Source organism: Dasypus novemcinctus, chromosome 12 (genome assembly GCF_030445035.2).
Source record: "Dasypus novemcinctus isolate mDasNov1 chromosome 12, mDasNov1.1.hap2, whole genome shotgun sequence".
NCBI classification, from domain to species: domain Eukaryota; kingdom Metazoa; phylum Chordata; class Mammalia; order Cingulata; family Dasypodidae; genus Dasypus; species Dasypus novemcinctus.
In genome coordinates, this window is record NC_080684.1 from 72,946,724 (window position 1) to 72,973,620 (window position 26,897).

Genomic DNA, 26,897 nt, shown 5'->3' on the forward strand with positions numbered 1-26,897 from the left:
TAAGCCCCAGTGCAAACAAGCTGTAACGGCGGGCTCGGCAGGAGGAAGGAGAAAGAAGAGGCGGCGGCGGCGGAGGAGGAGCAGGGCACATAAACCAGGGCACTTCAGTTGTCTCATGTTTCCTTCTGTTGAGAGTTCACACTTCGCCTCGGAACTTTTGCGCACAAATGGTGCAATTAGCAGGCACAAAAGCCCTTGTTCGTGACGCCTGTGCTCGCGAGCTAGTTGGATTTTTTTTTTCTTTCCCTTTTTATTCTCTTCAAACTCATTTGGACCCGAGTTCGCCTTAACCCCCTGCCCTCCTTTAAGCGGTGTGTGGCATTTATTTGCCAGTTTTAAAAGTTCAGCTCTGTTTGCTCTGATGTTCTTTTAGCCGAGACTGTGTTGGGGCTGGTGAACTGCCTGGGCTTTAGTGACCGATGAGGTGTTAAATGCTAATCCAACGCCTTTCGAAACAAACCAGGATTTTGTTGAAACATTTTAAAGCAAGCAAACAAACAAATGTCTGGTTGTCCAGAAAAGCAGAATAAAGCTCTTTTTTATTGGTGTTTTAATTTACATGTTTAAAACGATGGAAGCTGCAGAAATAAGGTCGTTGGGCGGCCAGGGGTTTTTATTCCGCTCCGGCGACGTGGGGCGTTAGGAGCCATTGTTCCAGGGATTCAAGGCAGCCCCCTCTCACCAACCGCGCGCTGGGGCGGGGGTCGCGCTCGTTAATCATTTCTGCGCAGCTCCCTCGGCTTGCGACCACAGGAGCCGGCCTGGCGAAGCTGCCTGAGCAAGACGCGGGAGGGCATGCGGGGCCAAGCTGGCTCGGACTGCCTTCAACCAGGGAGGAGGAAAGTCCTCACGCAAGGCTGCGGGGGCTCAGCAGGCGGGCTCAGTGATTGGTTACTGAAGATCGGGAGTCTAGCCAGAGGGGCGCTTCCTCGCCCCCGCCTGGCCGCCCCCTCCCCTGCCCACCTCCTCCATCCCGGACCCCCCAGTGCAGCCTCGGGCGCACGCGGATCACCGGCTGCGCGTGCGCGTCGAGCCCCTTGCCACAGTCTCGCAGTCGGCGGGTGCGGGGCGTCCGCGGACACGTGCGGGACCCAGGGCAGGCCTTCGAGCTTCGTGGAGGTGTGGGATGGGTAAGGGGCGAGGAGGAGGATTCCTGGGGCTCCTTGGCTCCCAAGGCGGGCGGGGGAGTCGCGGGAAATGTCCCTGCGCTTTGCAGAGCAAGCAGATAACTTGGGGAGGTGCTGGCCGGGCCCGCGACCTGCCCGCCTCGGAGGTGCTTTAGTGGCGGGCGAGCGGGCTGCCGGATGGAGGCGTAGCCGGGAGGGGCCCCGGCGGCGGAGAGGCGCGTTCCGGGAGCGCAGAGCGCTATTGTTATATAAAAGAGCCTCGGCCTGTTCCTCCGGAGCGGAAAACCACCTGTGTGCGGCCGGCGCGGCGCCGGGGGAGGGGGGCCGCGGGCGGAAGGCGCGGGCCCTAATCCGGCCTCCACTCCCTAACCCGCGTCGGAAGAGACAGCGCTCATTGTTTCTGCTGCGGCCGGCGCGGCGGAAGCGGGCGAAGGGCCGAGCGCGAGCTAGTTTGCCGGGCGCCACTCTCCGCACTCTGCGCCCACCGTTGGCGTAGCGGAGGGCGCCCGAGATCCGAGGTCTCCCCTCGCCCGTCATCCCCCACCCAAGGGCCCGCCTGCCGAAGACTCCTGTGCAATTGGCATTTTTAGCCGCCCGCCTCTGCCCTGGTTTGGGGAATGTTGGCTCCAGGGCCCGGGTTGCCAATATTGGAACTCTGCGGCAGGCAGGCCGCCCCCGCAGGAGCAAGGTCGACGCGGTGGGGGTTGCTGCACTGCTCTCTCCGCGCCTTTTTCGGGCTGAGCTTGGAACGAGGCTCCCCCGCCGTGCTTATTCCACTGGAAATCTTCCAGTGCTAGTTGGGGGAGGCTTGCGCTGGAGCTGACACCCCCGATCCGCGCCCACCTGTTACAGTCGTCCCCACCTCACGACATTTCAGTCACGGAGATATACTGGGATGGAGAGGGGGAGAGGCAGGATGCCCCACGGCGGAACTGAGATGAGCAAAAATCTTTGAATCGGGGCCTCCAGCAGAATTTGCAGGGAGGGAAGGTGGTTTCTCATCTATTTTTAAATTGCTGTTACTTGAGTCTGAGCAGAGACGTGGGAGGATAATCCCAACATTTAACACACCTGAAGATCGAGACATTTAGTTTTATCCATGCTTCTCTACTGCCTGGACCCCTACTGCAGCGGAAATGTCTGTCCTCCACGTCACGTTTGGTAAAACTGGCAGTCTGACCGCTTGGTCTTAAAACGTGATGAGCGTGGGACTCGAGTGAGGCGGCCGGATTTGAATTCTCCCACCCATTCCTAGCTCTGCAGACTTGGTGATAGCCTTTGCTCTAGGCCACAGTCTTCCGCGTGGGAATAATGAGGATAAAAATGCCTGCTGGCGTCTTAGGGTCGCTGTGATGAATGAATGGGTACAGCGAGATGTTGTAACATGTTAGCTGGGGATATCTATCCTTCTGAATTGGGAACCTGCAAAATGGCATGGGTACTTTCTTTCCATCCCATAGTCAACCATTTGAGGCCTAAAATCCCTCCTGGCATTAGCTCCTTTGCAGCACAGCTGTAGGAAATTCCCTAATCAATTTAATAAATTCCAGTTCCGCTGTCAAGCAAAGCAGATGCTATCCTAGAGCAGAATTAAAATCCTTTAACATGATTAAGGAACAAATGCATCCAGCTACTTTCTAACTTCTCCCCACTGGTCCCCTTGTAAACACCCTGTTCTGCCAAAGTAAACTGACATAATAGAAATAGTAATGTATACTGGGCATTTTCTACATCAGGGGTGTGGTCTTGCTTTATGGGCCTGCATTCATAATTCAGTCACTCTTTAGACAGCCCGTGTAAATTATCTCCCTTTACAGAGATTAAGGAATTTACGTGAGGTCACACAGTAGCCAGGACCTAGAGCCAGGTTATTTCCAAACCCTTAAGGATTACAGGGTGCTGTGGGCACCATACTCATTGCCCCTGCTGTTTCCTGCCTAAATTTGAAGAATTTCAAGGTCTACATTTTCAATTTTGACGGCCAGCCTTTTCCAGCCTCTTATTCTGTTGCTCTCTTCTCCCAGATCTCAGGAATCAAAAGATGAGGCTTATTTCCGTGCTCCTTTAACATGTGGTAGTTTTTTCTGACTACCCTCACCTCTTCTTTAGCCAACCAATCACTAAATGTTGCATTTTCTTTCTCCCTTAAAGAATATGTTAGATTGTAATCCTTACTGCTACCGTTAGTTATGTAGTGCCTCAACATTAGTACATGGGCCTGGGTTCAAATCTCAGTGCTGTTTCCCACTACTAGTCTTAGAATCTCTAGTCCTCAGGCATTCATTCATTCTAGGACCTGGAAAAGCAGCAGTGAATAAAACAGACAAGAATACCTGCTTTCCTGGAGCTTACATTCTAGTGAGGATAGACAATAAACAAAATAATTAATGATACAGTGTATTAGAAAGTCAAAGTACTATGGAGAAAAATAAAGCAGGGAAGGGATAGCAGTTTGTAAAACCAGGAACATTTATATACCCCTCAAGGATCTGTGAGAATTAGAGACAATTGAGATGATGTATGAAAAGTGTAGGGAAGTGGACTTGGCCCAGTGGATAGGGCGTCCGTCTACCACATGGGAGGTCCACGGTTCAAACCCCGGGCCTCCTCGACCCGTGTGGAGCTGGCCCATGTGCAGTGCTGATGTGCGCAAGGAGTGCCGTGCCACGCAGCGGTGCCCTGCACTTAGGGAGCCCCATTCGCAAGGAGTGCACGCTGTAAGGAGAGCTGCCCAACGGGAAAAAAAGTGCAGCCTGCCCAAGAATGGCACTACACACACAGAGAGCTGACACAGCAAGATGGCAACAAAAAGAAACACAGATTCCCGGGCCACTGACAACAACAGAAGCGGACAAAAAGAAAAACACACAGCAAATGGACACAGAGAGCAGACGACTGGGGTGGGGTGGGGTGGGGTGGGGTGGGGGACGGGAAGAGAAATAAATAAAATAAATCTTTAAAAAAAAAAAGTGTAGCACATGCCTCTGATTTTGTTTTTGTTTTTTTCTCTCCCCTTCCCTGCCTCCCTTCAGTTGTCTGCTCTCTGTGTCCATTTGCTGTGTGTTCCTCTATGTCTGCTTATATTCTTGTCTGCCACTCCTGGGCAGGCTGCACTTTTTTCACGCTGGGTGGCTCTCCTTATGAGGTGCACTCCTTGCACGTAGGGCTCCCCTATGTGGGGGACACCACTTCATTGCAGGGCAATCCTTGTGCACATCAGCATGGTGCGTGGGCCAGCTCATCACACAGGTCAGAAAGCCCTGCGTTTGAACCCTGGACCTCCCATGTGGTAGGCGGATGCCCTGTCCTTTGAGCCAAATCTGCCTCTGATTTTACTTTCTTGGTTCTAGCAATTGGAAGAACTGTAGGTATCCTTATTTGAAGACCTTTGCTGAAGGTATCATTGTGGAAAGGGCTGTATTTAAAAATTGGAGAAAACAGCAGGTCATCTCTGAACCTGTTCTCTAAAGTACACAGAAGCAATTTCATGGGTCCCGGTGTTTCCACAGAAAAGCTCCTTGAAAGTTGTTAATAAGTCTTTTGGTTATAAATTCTCACTTGGCTGCTGAAGAAGCATTCCAGCTTTACAGAAATTTTCCTAGGTTTGGAGACACTTGTAATTTATGAGCCCAAAATGGGTTAGCATGACCTTTAATCATCTTGGAGTAATCTCGATGAATATAATGATATTTATTAAGACATCATGTGAAAATAGCTCAGTGAATTTTCAGCTAATAGAGAGAGGGTGTTTGGGAAGATCTGGCTAGAAATGTCTCATGGCATATCAACATTCACTTTTAGAGGAATCTCTAAGTGAGATTTTTATAGAGGCATTCAAAGTGACAGTGACTTGCAGAGCGGCAAACCTCAGAAGAGAACTGAGCTGCGTTTGGAGGTTATGTTGGAACTAGTCTGACTTAGCGTAAAGGACATATGGAATACACAAAACTCACCAAGGGCTTCTGACAGGTGCCTCAAAGGGTAAGATATGTCTGAACAGCAGGCATTGTGGGACCCAAGAGGGTTTGGCTCATAGGAAATACAGGCCATGTGCGTTGATAGGTTCTGCACAAAGAAAATCAAAGAGAGTTTCAAATATGAGCCCCAAATTGAAATACCACAGAAGGCAGTGCTTAGGAACTGCAGGTGCTGGTTTGCAGTCAAACTGCTGCTTTTTACACATGGTGGCTCTGTGCAGCTTTCCTTCGATTGAGGAACTGGAGGGCCTTAATTGAGTGCAAGTTAACGATTCTCCCAAACAATACAGGGGACAGACAGAGGAGGCAGGCAAGGTTGGTCTGTAACTAAGATACCTGGGCAGGAGCACTGTCATACTATGTCCACAGGGATATGTAGGGAGTGGTCGGAGCTTTCCTGTAAATGAGGTGACACACTCATACTTTCCCAGAATGGAAATTCAGGTGTCGACCCCAATCATACCCAACTTTTTAAAAATTAGGGTCTTTGTCAGCTTTCTTGCCTTTCTGTTTCCCATCACCTGATGAAATGCAGATTAATGCACATCTGTAATCCCACAGAGGCTTTATCTAGAATACTTTTTGAAACCATACAGTCTCTAGCAAGGAAATACATTAAAGATAGTTTTGATTTCTTCTCTCAGACCCATTAGTTCCTTTCTTGACATTGGGAATACATTCATTGATTCTTCCATCTTACCTTTTCACAAAATAGGAACTGTAAAAGTCTATGTAAATGTGTATGTAAGAAATCAGCAGGAAGTTGGCATTTTGCAGTAGAGCCAGCTCACTTGCCTCTTTTTTTTTTTTTTTAAAGGTGACAGCACTTTGTTTCCCACTGTACTATTTCCAGAGCCCCAGCAGTGACCCTTAGTGTGGGAAAGTGTGGGCTCCCATTGCCTTGCAGGCCCTAGAGGGAGGTGAGGGACAATAGGTATTCATCTTTTCAGAACCTGCCAGGCCTGTCATAAAGCACCCCATGTGCTGGGCTTTAGCCACGCTGTATCTGCATGTGGGCACATTGCCTCGTGCCTCCTCGTGAGGGCCAGATTGCCTCTGGTGACTTTTCTCCCCATCTTGAGTGCCTTTATTTACACAGGTGTAAGCAGTACATGGTGCTGTTGTGTAAGAAAACTAATCACTTCTCTAGGTAGATACTACTTCCCGCCACTCTATTTTTGCCACAGTCATCAGTGGAAATGACTGTTTGTATGTTGCTGTTATGTAAGAAAACTAATTACTTTTCTAGGTAGATGCCATTTCCTACTAGCCTATTTTTGGCTCAGCCATCAGTGGAAATGACTGTTTGTATCCATGATGCAAGGAATGTTTTAATGCAATTTCTCAAACCTGAGAATTTACAGATCCCCCAAGAAGAAATTGTGGAACCCCAAAGCCCCAGTCTAAGAAGCATTACTTTAGGCCATTTGGTGAGTTAATTACAAATTGTCTGAATACCTCATGAAAATAGTGACATAATGAGGACATCAAGCTTTTTATATGTATATCAAACTCTAATATTCTGCAAGTCAGTTATACCATTATCACAATTTTTGGAAGCATGTGCTCAAATGTTAGCTAACTATTCCAGAATTCAAACTCACATCTCAATCCTTTAAGCCTCTTTAGATATGCCATCACTTGGCCCACAAAGGTGACCCTGAACCATGACTCTGTGCAACCTGCTGTGAATTCACCCCATTATAAGGTGGCATCTTCTACATCACTTGTTAAATTTTATCTTGGTGGTGAAGACTGGGAGTTCTGCAAAAAAAAAAATCTGGATTCTATTCCTGGCTCCCCTACTTTCTAGCCATGTTTTCTTTCTGGTCTGTTTCCTTCTCTGTAAAATGGGCTATTGCAATAGATGAGTGATACTTATAAAGCAGTAGGAACAGTCCTGAAACACTGTTTATTGACCTTGCTGGAAAGGAATGGTAACAGTGAAAAGCATCACAGTGTTAATTTTCTTCTTGGAAATAGAAAAATATTTCATACAAGATAGGGAAATTTTCTTTGATGAACAGAGCCTCTTGCTTTACCACCCTTCTTAGCTTCTGTAAGTAGTCCAGAAATCAAGGTTTCTCTTCACTGTGCTGAGAGACCTGGATAAATTGAGGACAATGGGAATGCTGATTGCATCTGAGGGATTTCCCAGCAGTTGAGGACTTGCCTGCTCAAGTAGCTGGTACTTTCCCCCACTACTTCACTGCTGCCTCACAGTTGTTTTTGTTAACTGCTGGGTCTGTGGGAAGGGAAATGGAAGTCTGCTGGCCCAGGCTGTGTACCCACTGTCTCTTAGTGCTCTGGGTTCCCTGTTACTGATGGGAGCACCCATTTATATTTTGGTTCTTGAGATTTTAAGTCTGTGTGCATCTTAAAAATGCCTTCCTCTGGGAATTTCCTTTTCTCTCAGACTTTAAACGCTGCAGATGCCTTTCGGATGGGGAAGGGGGAGGGGCAGCCCCGAGCCAGGCCTGAGAGTCACTTTCCCGTGACTGGAAGGAATCTTCCATTTGTAGGCCAAGGGTGCTATGCTTGGAAGCCACATACTCCGTCTTAAATAAAGAGACTGCCTGCTTAGCACCGTTTCTGTAGTTATTTTTGCGCATGTATGATTTGAGGGTTTTTAATCACATGACTGATAAGTGGGCACCTTACGTGTAAACCTGTCAGATTTTTCTGGACCCACCAGAAGTTTTAGCTTCTTAACCCAAACCCCAGACGTCTAAACCCTTGCTAGATTAGGCCCTGCCTAACTAGTTTCTCCAAGGCAAAGCCTTTATTCTGGTATTTCTCTGCCCTTTTGTTACATTATCTGTATGGTATTTATTTTTAAGTAATTTAGTATAAGTAATGTAGTACTCTAATTGCATTAGGGATGAATAATTAGCTGTGACGCTCTTTGATGGAATATCAGCACTGGGGATTGCCACCCTCACCTTCACCTAGAATCCTGTCCCTGATCAGACCACAGGACCCACCGGTTCTGAAGTTGGAGCAATACTGTATTGGGCTTCTCATGCAAGATGCTATTAATTAGAGTACTGAGGACTAGAGAAAGAACATTCCCCAGCCACACACAGTTTGCATGGCTGAATCTACCTGCTCAAGTGTATTTTTTTCATCTAGCTAAATTTGGTTAGAGATTTGCTTTTACAGTGAGAGTGAGATAGGGTATGGTGAGGAGTGCAGCCTAAATCAGGTGTCTCTGGCCACTAGATGCTCCTGATTTTTATTGAAAGCATCTCACATTTATTCAACAACAACATAGGCTCCAAAGCAAAGCTTTTGAAAAAGAAAGATGTCCAAGTCCCATCTCCAGAGATACCAATTTAATTGATCTAAGGTAGGAACCAGGTGCTGTTTCCACACCCCCTCCCTTCCAAAAATTTCTCCTAAGGTTCTGATATTCTGCCTGGGTTGAGAATCACTGTCTTCATTTTCACCGCCTTTGTCCTCCAGCAGTCCCCCTTCCCATGGAGAAGTTTCCAATGAGCCCTAAGGAAGGCTTCCCAGCTAGACCAGTTGATCTTAAAATTAAATGTAGAGAAGCATCTGGATGTACTTGCCGGCTGTCCACACCCTGACCTTTCCTATAGGGAATCTGATTCAGACCTGGGAAGTTGTTGAGCAACTGTATTTTAGTTCAGCAGCTGGGAGAGGCTTATGAGGGTAGACACATTTACAGAGGCTCTGAATGGGATCCCAGAGAGCCAGATTCCTCACCAGTGGGCTCTGGTCAGCAATTGAAGAAACATTCTTGAAGGTTAACTGGAAAAATGAATCAAATAGTACTACTTACCCACAAGTCTCAGAACTTCAAAACAGAAAAATGCCATGTTAAACATGACTAGTTAGCTTTCCCTTGTAAGCCCAGCACATGGACTGGCATACACTCTGATTTCTTTTCAAGAGGCCCAAAACCAGGCATAAATGTGTCTGTCTATGGGTTTGCCTAAAAGAAAGTCTCTCCTGATAACAACATCAAATGTTTACTCAGCACCAGTTGTGTGCCTAGAATGGAATTGGCTGCTGGGGCATAGGACAATGAGTAAATTCAGGTGGTGTTATTACACACACAAAATGACAGTCTGACTCAGAAGGTTAGGTAGCTAGAATATAGCATAAATAAATGCTAAAATTGCAATAGAAAGGAAGTGCTATAGAAATAGGAGGAGGAAATGGCAGGCGGTGGTAAAGGAGTTAGGTGTTAAGAAATGTCCCGGAGAAGTGGACTTGGCCCAATGGAAAGGGCATCCGCCTACCACATGGGAGGTCCACAGTTCAAACCCTGGGCCTCCTTGACCCATGTGGAGCTGCCCCAGGCACAGCGCTGATGCGCACAAGGATTGCCCTGCCACGAGGGGGTGTCCCCCGCATAGGGGAGCCCTGCGTGCAAGGAGTACGCCCAGTAAGGAGAGCCACCCAGTGCAAAAGAAAGTGCAGCCTGCCCAGGAATGGTGCTGCACACACGGAGAGCTGACACAACAAAAAGAAACACAGATTCCCGGTGCCAGTGCTGCTGCTAAGGTTAGAAGCGGTCACAGAAGAACACAGTGAATGGACACAGAGAGCAGACAACTGGGGGGGGGGGGGGGTGGAGGAGGAAGGGGAGAGAAAAAAAAGAAAGAAAGAAATGTCCCAGAGACATGTTGGAGGATCTGAGTTAGAACCCTGTGGATAAGGAGAGTTCCCCTTCCCTTCTATTCATATGGCAGTATGGAAGGGGAAAGAGTAGTGAAGGAAAGGTCGTTTAAAGCCAGATGGAAATGAGCTTTGAATGTCACGCTAAGGAGTTTAGGATTTTTCTTTAGATGGTCAGAAGTCATCAAAGACATTTATACAAGGTGTGACATGATTTCAGAATTTAATTCTAGTAACAAAGGTAAATAGAAATGGGGCAGGAAAAGCAATTAGGAACCAATTGTAATTTTCCAGGAAAATGATGCTATACCAGACTGCTCCTTATTTTCCAGTTGTCCTGTTCCTAAAATAATATACTAATCATCTTGCTTAGCTTTACTTTTCTTATTTCTGGAGCTTGAAATTCAGCCCTTCTGTGACTCAGAATCCCTCCCTATTAATAGAAGATGACAAAATACGTATCTTACCTCACACAGGGAGATACTAGAGGTGATTGTAATTGTAGCCAGGAAAGAGGGATAACTATTCTCAATGCCAGGAGTGTAATTCCTCTTGGGGAAAGAAGTTACCTTTCTCCCCTAACTTTTTTGTTTTGTTTTGTTTTGTCATCGTTGTCTTTTTTTTTTCCCTTAATATTTTATTATAAACATTTTCTAATGTACAGAAAAGTTAAAAGTTGAGTACAAGTGACAGAAGTCCTGGTGGGAGGAAGCTTCTGCAGAAATCCTAAACCTTCCCTTTCCAGGAAGTGGCATTTCTCCCTCAGGGATCTGTCAGATTTAGGATGCCATTACAAAACAATGGCTCATAATCCCTGTTCTCTAAAGTGAGTTTTGCAAAGAAAAGCCTGTACTCGCATTGCTTTCCATTATAAACAAAAATGTAAGGAATGTTAAAAAGTATTCCAGCTGAAATGGGGTGTGCAATAGGGGGATCCCATACTTGTAGAACAAGGAGTTAAGCAGTCAACTGCCCTATTGATCCTAACGCTTTAAGACTCTGCCTTTGGGATGCACAATCCATCTCACAGTGAGGGGTACCGCATCATGCCTCTTCCATCTGCTGCCCGTCTGGCCCCTGCCCCATAACTAGAACTCCATTCCACTCTCCTGGACCACAGCAGAACTCTCTGCCCTTTTTGGAAGAGTTAACATTGGCATTTTCACCAAATGCCTACAGATTGAAATACTTTGTTTGGCCAAAATGACATTGTCCTCAACCTTTTAAGCAATCCATGTTTGATATATTTGCTGTTGGTGCAAGATACTCTGAAAGATAAAAAGATAAATCACTTGGGGCACTCAGGAAGGTAAGAGGTAGGACTGTGGCCTCAGAGAGGGTGCTACAAGATTCAGTGTGCTATTATAACAGTATCAGAGTTCAAGATCCAAAAGGATAAAATAAAAAAAACAACAACAATGATCCAAAAGGAAGGTTGTTAGACAATATTTGCAGCCCTTCCATCCCCAGGACTAGATAATTTGAACTTATGAGGAACTCCAAAGCACTGTATTTTATATATGGAAACCAAATCATTGCAGAAGGACATAATGAAAAGACATGTCAGGAATATATAAGGTGAAGATAATTTATGCTTTCTGGACTACACTTATGTAAATAATAAAATATTTTATTATTATAAAATAATATTTCAAATGGAAATATTTGCTCTAGTACAGTAATTTACTCTGATTCATCTGTTCTGTCATGACATGCATTTCTTGGAAAACCTGGTGAAATTCATCACAAAGTGATTGGGAAATTACACATACAAAAGAATAACCCCTTTTAATGCTTGTACACGTTAGCACTTATTTTAAGGGCAGTACAAATATCACAACATCACAGTCTGGTTTTCACATAAATCCTCTACTTTATGTGATCCTCTACTTATAGATCCTCTACTGCAAAGAACTGAAGGAAAACAACTAAAAACATGGCTGTACTGAAAAGAAAGAATTTATTATAAATGGAAAGTAATTAAGATTTACCCATTTATTAAAGTAAAATTGACTACCATTCATTTTAATTTCTGATTCAATCTTTAAAAGGACTAACTTTTTTTTTTAAGTGCATGCTATTTTCAGGTAACTTGAAACTACAGAAGATAGAGTCTGCCCAAGAAAAGTCCCTTTTCACATGTATACACATTATACACATTTTTTATTCTCTTGAAAGTAAAACATTTGTTTTTGAATAGGTGATACTTGTGTATGGAAAAAAATTTTTACAGGAAAGAAGTGACATAGATTAAAAGCAAATTTCTCCTAGCTTTCCAGTTCCTTTCCATAGAGGCAACCACTGTTAACCAATTCCTGTGTATCCTCCCAGAGAGACTCTATGCATATTCAAGTGTATATATTTATTATTATTGATGTTATCATTAAATAACTGTAGCAGAATAGACATACAGGAGTGCAGTTTGAGTTCACACTTAACATGTTTTAGAGATGGGTTCCTATCAGAAAACAGAGCTTCCTCATTCTTAATGGCTACATGTCTTGGGCATAGCATAATTTATTCAGTCTTCCTATTGATGAGATACTGAGGTGGTTTATCTATTGGCTATTGTAAGCAATAGTTGCAATTAATAGGTTTTACATACTTGTTCACCATGTATGTGATCGTATCTGTAGGATAAATTTTTAGAAGTGGAGTTGTTTGATGAGAGTATGTAAATTTATAGCTTTGATAGCCATCACCCAAAACACCTCCTTCAGAGATTGTGCTAGTTGGCAATCCGACCAGCAGTTGGATGAGAGTGCCTATTTCCCCATACTTTAGCCAACACAGTATGCTCTCAAACCTTTTGTCAATCTGGTAAGTGAATATTGGTGTCCCATGGGAACGTTACTTTGCATTTCTCTTATTAAGAATCAGGCTGTGAACATCTTTCCTTATGTTAAACACTTTGAATTTCCTTTTCTACCAACTGTCTACTTATATCCATGGCCCTTTTTTTTTATTCAGTTGATCATATTTTATTTTTTACATCTTATTTTTCAACCATAATATTAAGTTCACTGTAGCCACTGAACTTAAATAATATGACTCAGTCATTGGTTTCAAATAGGAAAATGTAGAACTACTTGCTCATCCTAAAGTATAATTTTGTACATAACTCACTGATGACTTTTCTTAACTCCTAAATCTCGAGTTGCAATGAAAACTATTCTCACTCTTTAGCCTGGCTCAGGGTCAAAGAGTCCTGTGTTGTGTTTGTTTTGGTTTAATCCCAAAAGAGTTGTTTGTTTTACACTCCTTCTCAGCCATAGATTATCTGCAGATTTTCAGAGGAATTTCAACTCATTAAAATAATAGCCTTAATAGACTCTCCTAGCATTCACAGTCCCTGCCTTCTGCATAAGCAGAAAAAACAATATCACAAAATGTCTAAAGGCCTCTCCCCACCCCCACTCGTCCACTCCATAAGAAGGTATTATCTTGCCCATTCAACAGAGAAGTGAAAAATTCCCTTCTCTTTCTCAATCCAGGGAGGTTTAAAGTGTCTTGTTTACAAGCCCCAAATATCACATTGCTTTGAGTAGCTGGTATTTCTTAGCCTGTGATTAAAAGACACATATTTTACATGGAGCAAAATATTCTGAATCAAAAGGATTTTGAATATTAGTTTGAACTGGTTATACTCATCAGGAATTCAGTGGGAGTTAAGAGCACAAAGCAGACAAGGAATAACAAAGATAATAAGGTAGCGGTCAGGGAGTAGGTTTGTCAATACTGGGATGTATATAGGAAGAGGAACTCTGACGTTCTGGTTCACTACACCAGACTGGGTGGAAGGAATTAATTCAAGAACTGCTAACATCAGTCATATTGTGAATGAGATAAAACTCACTCACTGGAAAATTGGATGAGATTTAGGGAACTTCACAGGAGCAATTCTAGTTAACCTTAGTGGAAAATACAGATCTCCAGTCATCCCTCTTACCCAGGAGAAACAGGTTGGAGGCAGGAGGCCAGACTGAAGCTATAACATAGAATTTAAAAGCAAAAATCATTGCCTAAGCCAAATTCCCTAGAAGGCAAAACCTGAGGCAACGATGACTTGCTAAGGCTATGTTGGAGGCGCAGTCTTAGGGCTGCAAGAGTGAGGAGAGAAGGAGGGCGAGGTGGGGAAGGAAGAATGCAAACAAGTTGGTATGTTGAGGACCTGGGTGGGCATAACTTCTTAAGAAAGCACAGTCATTCTCTCCTGCAAGTCACCGTGCAACAATCCGTCGGGTGGGGCTGAGAGAGGGGAGAAAGGGAGAGGGTTTCTAGACTCTTGAGTCAAAGTTGAACTTCCTGCCACTTCTGGGTTGCTAGCCAGCCACTTCTGGGAGCCATGGAGGAGGCCAGATTCCACATCTCACTCAGCTACCTGGGATAGGTAGGAGCAGAGCAGTCCTGAGGTGCAGGAATCTTGTCAGGTCAGTTCTGGGCCCTGGAGCCACCAAGGCTCTTGCTGTAGCAGGTGAGATGTCCTGCCAAAGCCTATCTCCCCACAGGAGGCTGGCATTCAGGGAGAGGCCAAGGCCAGGGCTCACTTGGGGCCAGGGGATCTTAAGAGACAAAAACTTGCCAACATTCAGTCGTGTCTTCAAACTATGAAATGATGTAGGAATTAGTGCTTTTGTGGAGATTAATACAATGACTTCCAAATTAAATGAATCACCAAATCACAATGGGGGTGGAAATTCTATTGCTATCAAGGTTCATGATTGCCGAAATATTTTACTAAAAGATCATTCAGGTTGATTTCTGTACTGGGCTTACTCATTTTTAATCAGATGACTTTTATTAAAATGGCTTCTTAAAGGAGTGTTCATTTTTAAAAAACACTCTTAACTACGATGCTGTGTTTCCAAGTGTTAGATAATTATTTGTCCTAAGAAATATAATCTAACTTCTAGATGCATATTTTACCAAAACACCTACTGACTAACGAAAAGAACGAGAAACTTAGACATGCACATTTGTATGTTCATAGCAGGATCCTCTGCAGTGGATTGTAGTATGGGTCTAGGTACAGAGGGACAGATGGTGGTGATTGAAGTAGGGAAAGAATAAACAATGAAAAAAGGGTCTGTGGATGAAACAAGTGTCATAATATAAAAATAAATTCTTATCCTACGCTATATGTTCAGATGATGTATATGTAGGAAATGTACCTAGAAATAACAGGACTGAAGCCTTCTGAAAAAGTTAGAACCTTTGAAACAGCACATTCCCCTGCAGTTGTAGAATTCTAGAAACTTACTTTAGGTATCCAGATGAAAGATGCTACCAAGATACAGACCACAACTGGGGTCATTTCCATACATGAAGCCGGAAGCTATCGTTGGAGAACAAGTTCCTTTTCCACTTCATGTGAGCATTTCTCTATCCCTCTATCTCATGCCTTTTTGTCCTTTCCATGCCCCCACTGAGCCCCCTAGCAATAATAATCTTTTCTAGGTAACCCATATTTTTATCTGAATCTACAATCCTTTAAGAGGTTGGGGGCTTGCACTGTACCATAGGAAGACCATCCACAAGTTTACTTCATGTCCAGCAGGGGACAGGAAAAAAGGATATAGCATGAGAAATTCTGCTGCCACTACTTGAAAGTAGTTTATTGCTTTATCTTTAGAAGGTTGAATGTCAAAATGCCAAGGGCAGGATAAATAGTCCAGTCCAGTCCTGAGCCTGAATTTCCCACTTTGCCTGGAATTTAGATCCTAAGATGAACAACAGATGTGGATTTACATGCTAGTACCTGAAAGTGGGCACTGCTTCCCCCTCCCCCAACTCCATGAATGTACACTTCCAAGAGACTTGTTTCCAGAGGGTGGTGGAAGGAACAACAGAGCTATGTGCCCACACACCCCACCATCTGCCATTCCAACCACATGTCCCTCCCCCCATTTCCTGAGAATGATTCATCTATTCTTCTGCTTTATAAGACAACTGTGTAGGCATTTAAGGAGGGGAAAGTCATTAAGAAAAGTGGAATCTGTAGTTATTAGGATGAGGTAGAGCTGATTAAACAGTCTGGAACTTCCCAAAGCAAACAGTGCAGGATGCCGCCTCTGTGCTCCTGTCTCTCCCGGTGCATCATTTATATCGTCAGTCCCAAACAGGTCACCAAAAATGGTTGTATGTAAACTCTGAGCAGATGAATTACTACAGAGCAGAAGAGGACAAAACAGAAGGAGTCAGGAGGATTCTGTGGGGACCAAGAAACCAGTGGAGGGGAAGGAGGCTCAAGACAGAGGGAGGGTAAGGGCATCGGCCATGAGCCAGTTTGATCTGAGGCTCCTTGGAGGGCTTTTGGAGGTTTTCTACAAGGGGAGCCGCTCCTTATTCCACTCATGGTCAGAGCTGACTTCCTTCGCAGGTTGCTGTCAAATGGGATCTCCGTGAATTTTTTAGTAAGAAGACTTTGGTCAATAGCCAGAGAAAGTGGTTACGGCTGTGCACACAGCACCAAGGGAGCATTGGGGCCAACGGAGCACGTGGGAGGCTGTGAGCACACCCCTGAGGAGGTGCACACTGGGTATTTATTGGATTGCCTCACGTTGAAGGCAGAGGGGCCTTGGTTCAAATCCTGGCTCTGCTTCCAGCTTGTGGGACGCTGGAGAAGTTGTGAAACTTCTTGGAATCTCAGGTATATCATGTATACTTTGGGGGATAAGGAAACCTACCTCACAGGGTGAGGTGAGGACTAAGGTAGATAATGTATGCAGGGGACTTCGTGTGGTCCTTGGAAAGTGGTAGATACACTTCGGTTTCTGCTACATCCCACACCCTAATGCTAGCAGAGTAAAGAGCTCAAGGGAGAATTGGAGGGCTCTGGCCCATTCTAGTCTAGCCTCTCCCATGGGGAAAGAGAAGGACAGAGCATCTCTTGGGACCTGGCAAGATGATTTGCATTGGACATACTCTCTTGGTTAATCCATTATGCAGGGGAGGAGGGAGGGAGGAGACGAGCAGAGCCTGACAATGCCTCCCCCCACCACAACTCCATATCCCCTGTGGCAAGTAAAGGGCACAGGAAGGGAGAGAACCTGTTGTTGAGCAGAACATGAAGGTCCCAAATCAGACCTAGTTCTTAAAAATTTCAGTACAATGCCTCCATTTCTTATCTGTAAAATGGGTGTTATAATAGCACTTACCTCTTCACTTGTGAAGATGAAATAGGATCATCATAAATGTTAGCTACTGTTAGTATTTTGTCTTCCATGTCAAGACATAGAATTAACATGCATTCATGTTTACTGATGGATTCATTACGTAATAAACACTTGTCACTCAATCACTCAATTCATTTATTCATTATGAGACATTTATTAAGAACCTATTGTGCAGTACACTGCAGGGACAGATGCTGGACATTGCACGTCCTGCCATGATGCACTGGGTGGACTGGGGGAGAATGTAAACTACAATGTAAACCATTATCCATGTGGTGCAGCAGTGCTCCAAAATGTATTCACCAAATGCAATCAATGTCCCATGATGATGCAAGAGGTTGTTGATGTGGGAGGAGTGGGGTGAGGGGGGTGGGGGGTCTATGGGAACCTCATATTTTTTAATATAACATTTAAAAAAAGAGAAAAGAAAAAGAACCTATTCTATGCTTGTTATTGTGCAGGACTCAGGACAGGCCAAGTTTTGTCTGCAAGAAGCTTGAAAGCTAACTGGGGAGAGACATGCAAAGAAAAACAGGACCAGACACAGTGCAGCAGGTGTCATAATGGAGATGTATGTATATGAAGTGCTTGGGAGCCCAGAGGAAAAAGGAAGAACTTCCCAGAGCAGGCACTTTTTGAACTAGATCCTGAAGGTTGAGCAGCCCTAGGAGTTTGGGCTCAGGAATTCCAGGTAACTAAAACACCTTGCAAAAAGGGACAGAGTTGTGAAAAACAGGGCTGGGGGCCATAGGAACTCTGGTGTGGCATCCACTGTGCCTGGTTTCTGTCCCCTGAATTCAGGCTCCAACCCTGGGCTGAAGCCAGGAACCCTACCTTGGAGGTCAGCCTTGCCCCAGGCACTGGGCCCAGGTCTGCTCTTACTCAGAGGAAACAGAAGTAGCTGGCGTAACTCAGTCTTGGGTCAGCCAGGCTCCAGGTACTGGCCTGACCTCCTGCCCCATTTCCAGCTGCAAAGTTTCCATTTTATTTCTGTGACAGGCTCTACCTGGTATTGCAATTCTGAGAACTAGGTTTCTGTTTGTTCCTGCCCCTACATCGTTCCTGCCTCTAAGTTTCTCTAAGACAGGAATTCTGTTTGCTCTTTTCTCATCCTGCTCAGAGCTCAAGTCCATTCTTGTAACCCTGGGGCCCAACTTTAGGCTGCTCAGCTCAGTGATGGGGATCGCCTGTCTGATTCTTTCTTTTTGCCCTCTCCACAGGTGGGACACAAGTTGACCTCTTGTTGAAAGCCCTTCATGGCCACCATCTGACTGAACTCTCCCCTCCACCATCTAGACAGAAATTCCCATCTACAGCCTGCTCCAAGTGCTTGGCAGAATTGCCCCCCAAACCCTCATGCTCCAGTCTCCATCTTGCCAAGTCTGGTTTGGCTCACCACTAATTGGGGTCCTAAACTCCATTCTGATGATTACTGATGCAAAACACACCACCCTGGTGTTGAAGGTAGCAACAGATGCTTTTAGGGATACAGATTATGCCGTATACTTTGGTAAATTCTGCTTGAGCATTTGGGCTCATGGAAGACATCGAATAATAGCCTTTGGAGCGGATGCTCCCAATGAGCCTTCCTCTTGGGGTCTCAGGTCCTCCTGTACTGATTAAAATTTTAGGACATTTACCATTTTCCTTAGCATTGCTCAAGGTCGTAGGACATCCATCACATGCCACCAGCCACAACTTTTAAAAAAGAAACTTGAGAATAAAGTCATAAGAGGAAATGAGGACCATTTGGAAACATGAGAACCCACGCATTCCTTGTTATTCTTTTATTTTTTTCAGGAAAGATTTCAAAGTTTCAACCTGTTTTAATGCTAGCCCATCTGGCAGCTTTATTAATGAAAACAGCAGCAGCCTCTAATGCTCTCATGTGAGGCAACAATACTTTCCAAAGTCTTACAGAAAGAACTTTTTGATTTGATGTACCATATTTTGTCTTTTTTTTTTTTCTTTGAAAAACATCTTTAGAGAGAGTATGTGCATAGAAGTATTTGATGAGTCATGCCTGGTGTTGTAGGCCTCTTCCAGTGTGTGGGGTTTCCAGAACAATTACATAACTGTTAGTATGGCCAGGAACTCTTGACATTTGTGGCAGCTTAATGGAGTTCTTTTTATCATTGAAAATATCCTAATTGTAGTTTCCTTAAATTGAAAATGCATAAAACTGGTGAAGCAGTCTAAATCGATTATGAGGTATTTCTATCAAGCATGTTCTGTTGGCAAAGAAACTGAATTTAAAAATTTATTTGAAATGAAGTACAGGTGACTGAACTGTACCAAATAAAATGATCTAATCATCCAGCAAAAATTGCCTGAGTGCATACATTAAAAATTTTTTTTAAATTTATTGAAGTATATCACTCATACATAAACATACATAAACAATAAGTGTATAGTAATAGTTGTGAATTTACAAAACAAATATATATAACATCATATAGGACTCGGGTACCTCACCCTACCACCAGTACCTTGCATTATTTTTAAACATTTTTAATGATTTAAGAGCATTGCCAAAATATTATTACTAACCAATGTATTTCCCCCAACCCACCTATTATTATCTTTATATCATTTATATATGAACATACATAAACAATAAGTGTATAGTAAAAGTTGTGAACTTACAAAGCAAACATGCATAACATCATACAAGGACCCCATACATCAACCCTCCACCAATACCTTGCATTGTCATGAGATATTAGTTACAAATTATGAAAGAATATTGTCAGAATCTTACTAATTATAGTCCTTATCTTATATTTGGTGTATTTTCCCCCAAACCCACCCTATTATTATTTTTTAACTATATTTTTTATGACAGTAGTTGTAAACTTATAAAGCAATCATGCACATGTGCAGAATTCTCAAACAACACCCCTTTATTGACACACCCCATTGGTGGAACATTTGTTACAAATCGTACAATATCACCTGCTTGGCACACATTTTCCATACTGCCCCATTTATAACACAGTACATCTTTGGCATAGATGCAAGAATATTATATTATTACTGCTAACCACAGTCAATAGGTCACTCCAGTTGTATTTTTCCCATGCTTCCCCACATTCCTACCACCCTGCAATAGTGATGTAAATTTGCTCTATCTAACAAAGGACACTCTTGCATCCATACCATCAGCCACAATTCTCATCTACCTCTTGGTTTACTGTGCTATTCAGTTCCTAGATTATTCTCTAGGATTCTGCCAGTTGGCGTTTACATACCTAGACTACGATTTTCAGCCACATACCCATTTATAAACTAGCTGTTACTACGTGTTACCATCCACTCTATACATTCCACACTTTTACCCCACTAATTAAAATTTCTATATATATTAAACATCAGTAGTTCATCTCACACCTCCACTTATCTCCTTTAAGAATCCACCACCTATTGCCAGGTCTTGAAGATATTTTCCTACATTTTCTCCTAGAAGTTTTATGGTTCTTACTTTTATTTTTAGGTTTTTGATCCATTTTGAGTTAATTTTTGGATAAGGTGTTAAGATAGGTGTCCTCTTTCCTTCTTTTGGCTATGGATATCCAGTTCTTTCAGCACCATTTGTTGAATGGACTGTTCTGCCTGAGCTGGGTGGGTTTGACAGGCTAGTCAAAAATCACTTGACCGTACATGTGAGGATCTGTTGCTGAACCATCAGTTTGGTTCCATTGGTCTATGTGTCTGTCTTGATGCTAGTACCATGCTGTTTTTACCACTATAGCTAGGTAATATAATTTTTTTTTTTAGAATTTTTATTTATTTTTTTCCCCTTCCCCTTCCCCTCTCCCACCTTCCTGTTTTTCCTGTCTGTGTCCATTCGCTGTGCAATCTTCTGTATCTGTTTATCTTTTTGTCTTCTCTTCTTGACTTTCTCCTTTAGGATTCACCAGGATTTGATCTTGGGGACCTCTGATGTGAAAAGAGTTTCTGTCAATTGCACTACCTCAGTTCCTGGTCTCTGCTGTGCTTCACTTTGACCCTCCCCTTTGTCTCTCATGTTGCGTCATCACCTTGCTGCATGATTCCCTAAGGTGGGCACTGGCTCTCTGTGTGGGCACTCAGCTCACCACACGGGCACTGGCTCATCACACAGGCACTCACATGGGCACTTGGCTCACCATGTGGGCACTCACGTGGGCGCTTGACTCACTGTGCAGGCACTTGGCTTGCCACGTGGGCACTCACGTGGGAACTTGGATCACCACATGGGCACTTGACTTCCTGTGCAGGCCCTCAGCTAACTATGCAGTACCACTGGCTTGCTGCACAGGCACACTTTCCCTTCTTCTTTTTCACAAGGAGGACCCAGGGTTCAAACCTGGGTCCTCTCATATAGTAGGAGGAGGCTTTATCAGTTGAGCCACATCTGCTTCCTGGTAATATAATTTAAAGTCTAGAGATGAGAGATTGCTTTTCCTTTTGAAGATATTTCTGGCTATTCAGGACCCCTCACCCTTCCAAATAAATTTGATAATTATGTTTTCAATTAAAAAAAATGCTGGTGGAATTTTTATCAGGATTGCATTGAATCTGTATATCAATTTGAGTAGAATTGACATCTTAATGATATTTAGTATTCTAATCCATGAGCATGGAATGTTCTTCCAGTTATTTAGGACTTTTTGATTTCTTTTAGCATTGAGTTGCAGTTTTCTGAATACAAGAGCTTTACATTATTGGTTAAGTTTATTCCTGACTATTTTAGTTTTATCTGTCATATTTTGTTTTCAGTACTCTTTTGATACTTTGTAACTTTTATTGATATAATCGCATTTCTAGACTCTCTTCTAGGCCTCTCTCTCCTGCCTTTTCTTTTCAGGCTCTAGCACACCCTTAGAATTTCCTGAAAATCCGGTCTCTTGGTTAGAAATTCTCTCAGTTTCTGTTTATCTGTGAATATTCTAAATTTGCCCTCATTTTTTAAAGACAATCTTGCCGGATATAAGATTTTTTAAAGACAGTCTTGCCGGATATAAGATTCTTGGCTGGAAGTTTTTCTCTTGTATCTTAAGTATATCATACCACTGTCTTCCTGCATTCTTGGTTTCTGGCAAGAAATCAGCATTTAATCTTATTGGGTATCCCTTATATATTTTGCATTGCTTTTCTGTTGCTTTTCTCAGAATTCCCTCTTTGTCTTTGGCATTTGATATTTTGATTAGTGTGTGTCTTTGCGTTGGTCTATTTGGATTTTTTTTTTTTTTTGGATGAGAATATGTTCTGTTTCTTGGACATGGATATCTATGTCCTTCAATAGGGTTGGGCAATTTTCTACCATTATTTCTTTAAATATTCCTCCTGCCCCTTTTCCCTTCTTTTCTCCTTCTGGGACACCATGACATGTATGTTTGCATGTCATTTGCTGTCAGCTCCCTGAGACCTTGTTCAAATTTTTTCCATTCTTTTCTTCATCTCTTCTTTTGTATGTTCACTTTCAGATGTCATTTCTTCAAGCTCACCAGTCCTTTCTTCTGTCTCCTCAAATATGCTATTATATGATCCCAATGTTTTAAAATTTCATTTATTGTGCCTTTCATTCCCATAAGATCTGCTATTTTTCTGTTTATGCTTTCAGATTCTTCTTTGTGCTCATCCAGTGTCTTCTTAATATCCTTTATCTCTTCAGCCATCTCATTGAATTTATTAAGAAGATTTGTTTGAACATCTATGATTATTGTCTCAACTCCTTTTTGTCATTTGGAGATTTATTTTGTTCCTTTGACTGGGCTATATCTTCCTCATTCTTGGTGTGAGTTGTAATTTTTTGTTGGTTTCTTGGCAGCAGGCTTATTATTTACTCAGGGTGCAGTTTTTCTCTTTATTTTAGGGTTTCCTGCCATTTCTCCCTTGCTGGTTGTGTAGTAGGAGCCAAGGATGTAGCTGGTGCTGTAAGCTGTGAAGGCTCAAGCTGCCTTCATTACCCCAGGGACCTATGAAGCTTCTCCCAACTTTCTCTTTGCCAGGGGTAGGGAGAGAGTCACAGCTGTGTGGAATAATCCAAGTCATGTAGGCCTAGACTGTGGTTGCCCAGAGAGACTGATGAAGCTTCATGTCTCCTTCTCCCCTGCCTGGAGTGGGGATAGAGTGGCAGGTGTGGGCAGCAATCTGTGCAGTACAGGTCCAAGATGACCGCAGTTGCTCTGGTGGACTTCCAATTATTCAGTCTGTGCCAGCTGAATGTACCTGCAGTTACCTGGATAGGCTGATGCAGGGCCCACCAACCTCCTCCTTGCCAGAGGTAGGGATAAAGCCTAGGCTAGGGCTGCAGGCTGATCTGGGTGAAAGAAACTGGTCTCTACTGTCACTGTAATTTTTGGACAATCTGGCTTGCCATCAGGCTGGGGACAGAGTCAAAATAACTGCTACCAGCCTCTTTCTGACCTGGACATGTTCATACTTTAGCTGTTCTTAGGGTTATACTTTAGCCAGCCAAATTTACTAATCAGTAGCTGAAATCAGTGACCAACCATCTCTTCCTCCTATTTTTGGGAAATGGAGCTTCAAATTCCAGCTACAGAACAGCTCATGGGGCAGTTTGTGCTGCCAAAGTGGATAATCACTGGCTTCTACAGATTGGCTGGTAATTTCCCGGAGTGGCTGGCGCAGGTCCCCCGAGCTTCCTCCCTGCTGGAGGTGGGGCTGGGGCCCTGGTGAGCTGCAATCTGATCTGGATGGAAAGAAGCCGGTCCCTACCAGCACTGTGATTTTCATTCCACCCTGCTTTCCTTTGTACAAGGTGTAGAGTTAAGATGGCAGCTACTGGCCTCTTTCTGACTTGGACAGGTTCAAACTTTAGCTGTTTTTAGAATTATACTTTAGCCCGGCCAAATTTACTCATCAGTAGCTGAAGTTGGTGCACAACCATCTCTTTTTTGGGAAGTGGAGCTTTCACTTCCAGCTGTGGAACAGCTCCAGACAAGGTTTGTGCCTCCAGTGAAGGATGGTCATTGACCTCTGGGGTATGGAGCACTCTATTTATGAATCTTCTCTGCAGATGAGCAGTTTCGTCCTTCCATTCCTTCAAGGATGTTGTAAGATGCTCTACTGATCTCCTGGAGCCCCCCAAAAGGTGCTTCAGCTAGCTCCAGATCGCTCTATTTACTAACAGCCCTGTAACTGGAGCTGACTCTAGAAGCTCCTTACTCTGCCACCATCTTAGTGGTTGTCCCTAAGTGCATACATTTTAAATGAGATTCTACCATCCATCAAGATTTCCTTTACAACCTGAGTGCCCATAGCGTGTTGTTCACCTGGGTGACCTTACATATGGGAGTTCAGTAACATGATTTTGACAATGCTGGTGTCAAAAGCTACTAGAACACTTCAGTGACTTGCTTTTATTTTTCAAATGATCACCCAGGAATGAAGGAGATATTCTAAGAGCCATTGATTTGTTTCTTAAATATTAGGTACTGTTTATTGTTAAGACACCCAGACGCCAAGATATTTTCTAGTAAGAGAAACTAGTGGAAGATCCACCCAGAGCCATTGCTAATTCATCTTTTCCATCTCAAAAACAAAACCCCAAATTCTTGGTTTCTGGGCTTTCTAGGAAGGATAGAGCCATTAGTGCCTGTAGGTGTTTGTTTAGCATCTTATGCAACTTATTTTCCTGCATACAGGAAGCTCCAGTTATGGTTGTTAAAGAATTTATTGGGTCCAAATATAGTGCAAAGGACAAGAAGGCAGAGTAGACTCTGACTCACAGAGGCTGCTGTCTACTTGTGCCCTTGTGCTTCTTTTGAGTGGAGAGCACAGTCCACCAAGTCCATCTGCACACCCAAGTGCTGGATTCTTTCAGCATGACCACAGGTACTTGAAAGCCTTTCTTCTGGAGTAGAGCTGATAGTGCTAAGCACTCTGGGAGTCCTTTTCAAGAAGGTGTGGTGGGGCGGTGTGAGCTGGATGGGCTGTGGTCACGCAAAGGATAATGTAAATAGGATCACGAATATAGTCAGTATCCTTGTGACACACAGTCATCATTAGAGTTTGCTTGTTGATGTTGGAGTACTGTGTGCTATCCAGGACTATTTCTAAGAATCTATACTTGAACATGTACCCCTGGGCCCTAGGAGACACAATGAAAAGAGGAATTTTGTGTTCCCTTCCAAGTTCTCTAACTAACAGAGATGATTTTTCTAGGAGGAAGTGATGTGTTCTTCCCAGTGCTGCAAGGGTGGAAGTGGAGGAAAGCAGTCTTAGCATATAAGAAAATGCTGCCAAAAAACAAAGAACAAGTCAGAACATTCCCTCGACACCAACAGAAAGGAACTAAAAGGAGGTGCCCCACTTTGTTTCACTGAAAAACTCATCTTCTTCCTCTTCTCTGTTCTTGGCTTTCCACATCCAGTAGTCACCAATCTGGCCAGCATTATTTCGTCTGATTCTGGAATCTATCCTCCCTTGTCCATGTCTCCAGCCACTGAGCGAGTTCAATCTTTTGCCATCCTTCACCTAGAACACTGTAATCACCTCCTAACTGGACTGCCCATTTTCAGTCTTGCCCATTACAACCCATATTTCACCAAGAGGATCCTTCATATCTTTCCACTGTTTAACACCCTTAACTTTCTATTTCCTCAGGAAAAAGTCCAAATTCCTTAGCACACATCAAACTGTTTATGATCTGACCTTTGCCCACCTTCATTGCCTCATTTATTTTATTTTATTTTATTTTTTTTATAGTTAGTCAAATGTGGTTGTGGAGGCAGACAATGCTAAACAGTTTAACAATAACCCACAAGCCTCGGACCAACCCTCATTTCTTAATGCTCCTTGACTTTCCTCCTTTGTTACAACCATTTTCAAATTATATGTAGTTGTTTGACAGTACGGTGCACATCCCAGCCTTTTTGTTCATGCTGTTTCCACTGCCTGAAGGGTACTTTCTCCAGTTCTTCACCTAATAAATGGAGTGAACTGAATCCTACAAGACTCAGTTGAAAAGTCACCTCTTGGGAGTAGATGTGGCTCAAGCAGTTGAGTACCTGCTTTCCATACGTGAGGTCCCAGGTTTGGTTCCCAGTGCCTCCTAAAAACAAAAACAAACAACAAGCAAACAAACAAAAAACAACTCAGGGAGCTGATGTGGCTCAGTGGTTGAGCGCCAGCTTCCCACTTGCGAGGTCCCGGGTTCAATCTTTGGCCACGGTACTCAAAAAAAAAAAAAAAAAGCTACCTCTTCTGGGAAGTCTTCCCTAATATCTCCAGGGAGATTCTGCCACTGCCTCCTCTTATGCCTTATTTATATTTTTATTATAACACATCATACCAATATCATTTTTCTGTGTCTTCTCTCTTCTTCTCCATTCCATCTGCTCAATTCCTAATGAATTAATCATCTCCTTGAGGTCAGGGATTGGATTATGTTCCACTTATTTTTGCATCCTCCAGGACCTAGAGCAGTGCTTATTTAGTATTGTTGAGTGACTATATGAAGTAAGAGTGAATGAATGAAGGATTGGGTGAAGGAATGAAGGAAAGTATGAATGAATGAGAAAATGCTTTGAGCAAATTTCTTTAAAGAACTGGTCTTTGAAAGAGCTCTGTGACACCAGTGTTTCTGCTAGAGATCTCCCCAGGGGTAACAGTTCCAGGTTTCTCCTAGAGCCAGGGGAAGCCACCCAAACTTGGAAATGGTCTGAAGATAGAAAGGAGACAGCAGGGGCCCTAGGAGAAGACATGTAGAAGACTGTTGTATTTATTGTTTTTGTTGTAAGTTTCTCAGCCACATTTTCCAGCACATTCACTCCCTTCCCCGGTCATAGCAATGGGCACATGGACCACGCCTGGCTAGCCCCTAGGCCCTATTCCACTGGACATGGTGATAGAGCAGGCATGTGACAAAGCTGGGACAATCAGATCCATCCTCAGCATTTGCTAATTTGGGAGCTAGAGGGGAAGTGGTTTTGCCTCCCAGGGCATGGAGAAGAACCAGGGCT

The 26,897-nt window shown here is 43.6% G+C and overlaps 1 long non-coding RNA gene across 1 annotated transcript; it reads left to right on the top strand.

Moving 5' to 3' along the window:
• The first annotated feature begins 26 nt into the window (after positions 1 to 26).
• Positions 27 to 19,252, top strand: LOC131280627 (uncharacterized). The gene is made up of 3 exons (XR_009188294.2): positions 27 to 1,119; positions 17,388 to 17,617; positions 18,147 to 19,252. It is a non-coding gene; the product is annotated as an uncharacterized lncRNA (long non-coding RNA).
• Positions 19,253 to 26,897: the final 7,645 nt, after the last annotated feature.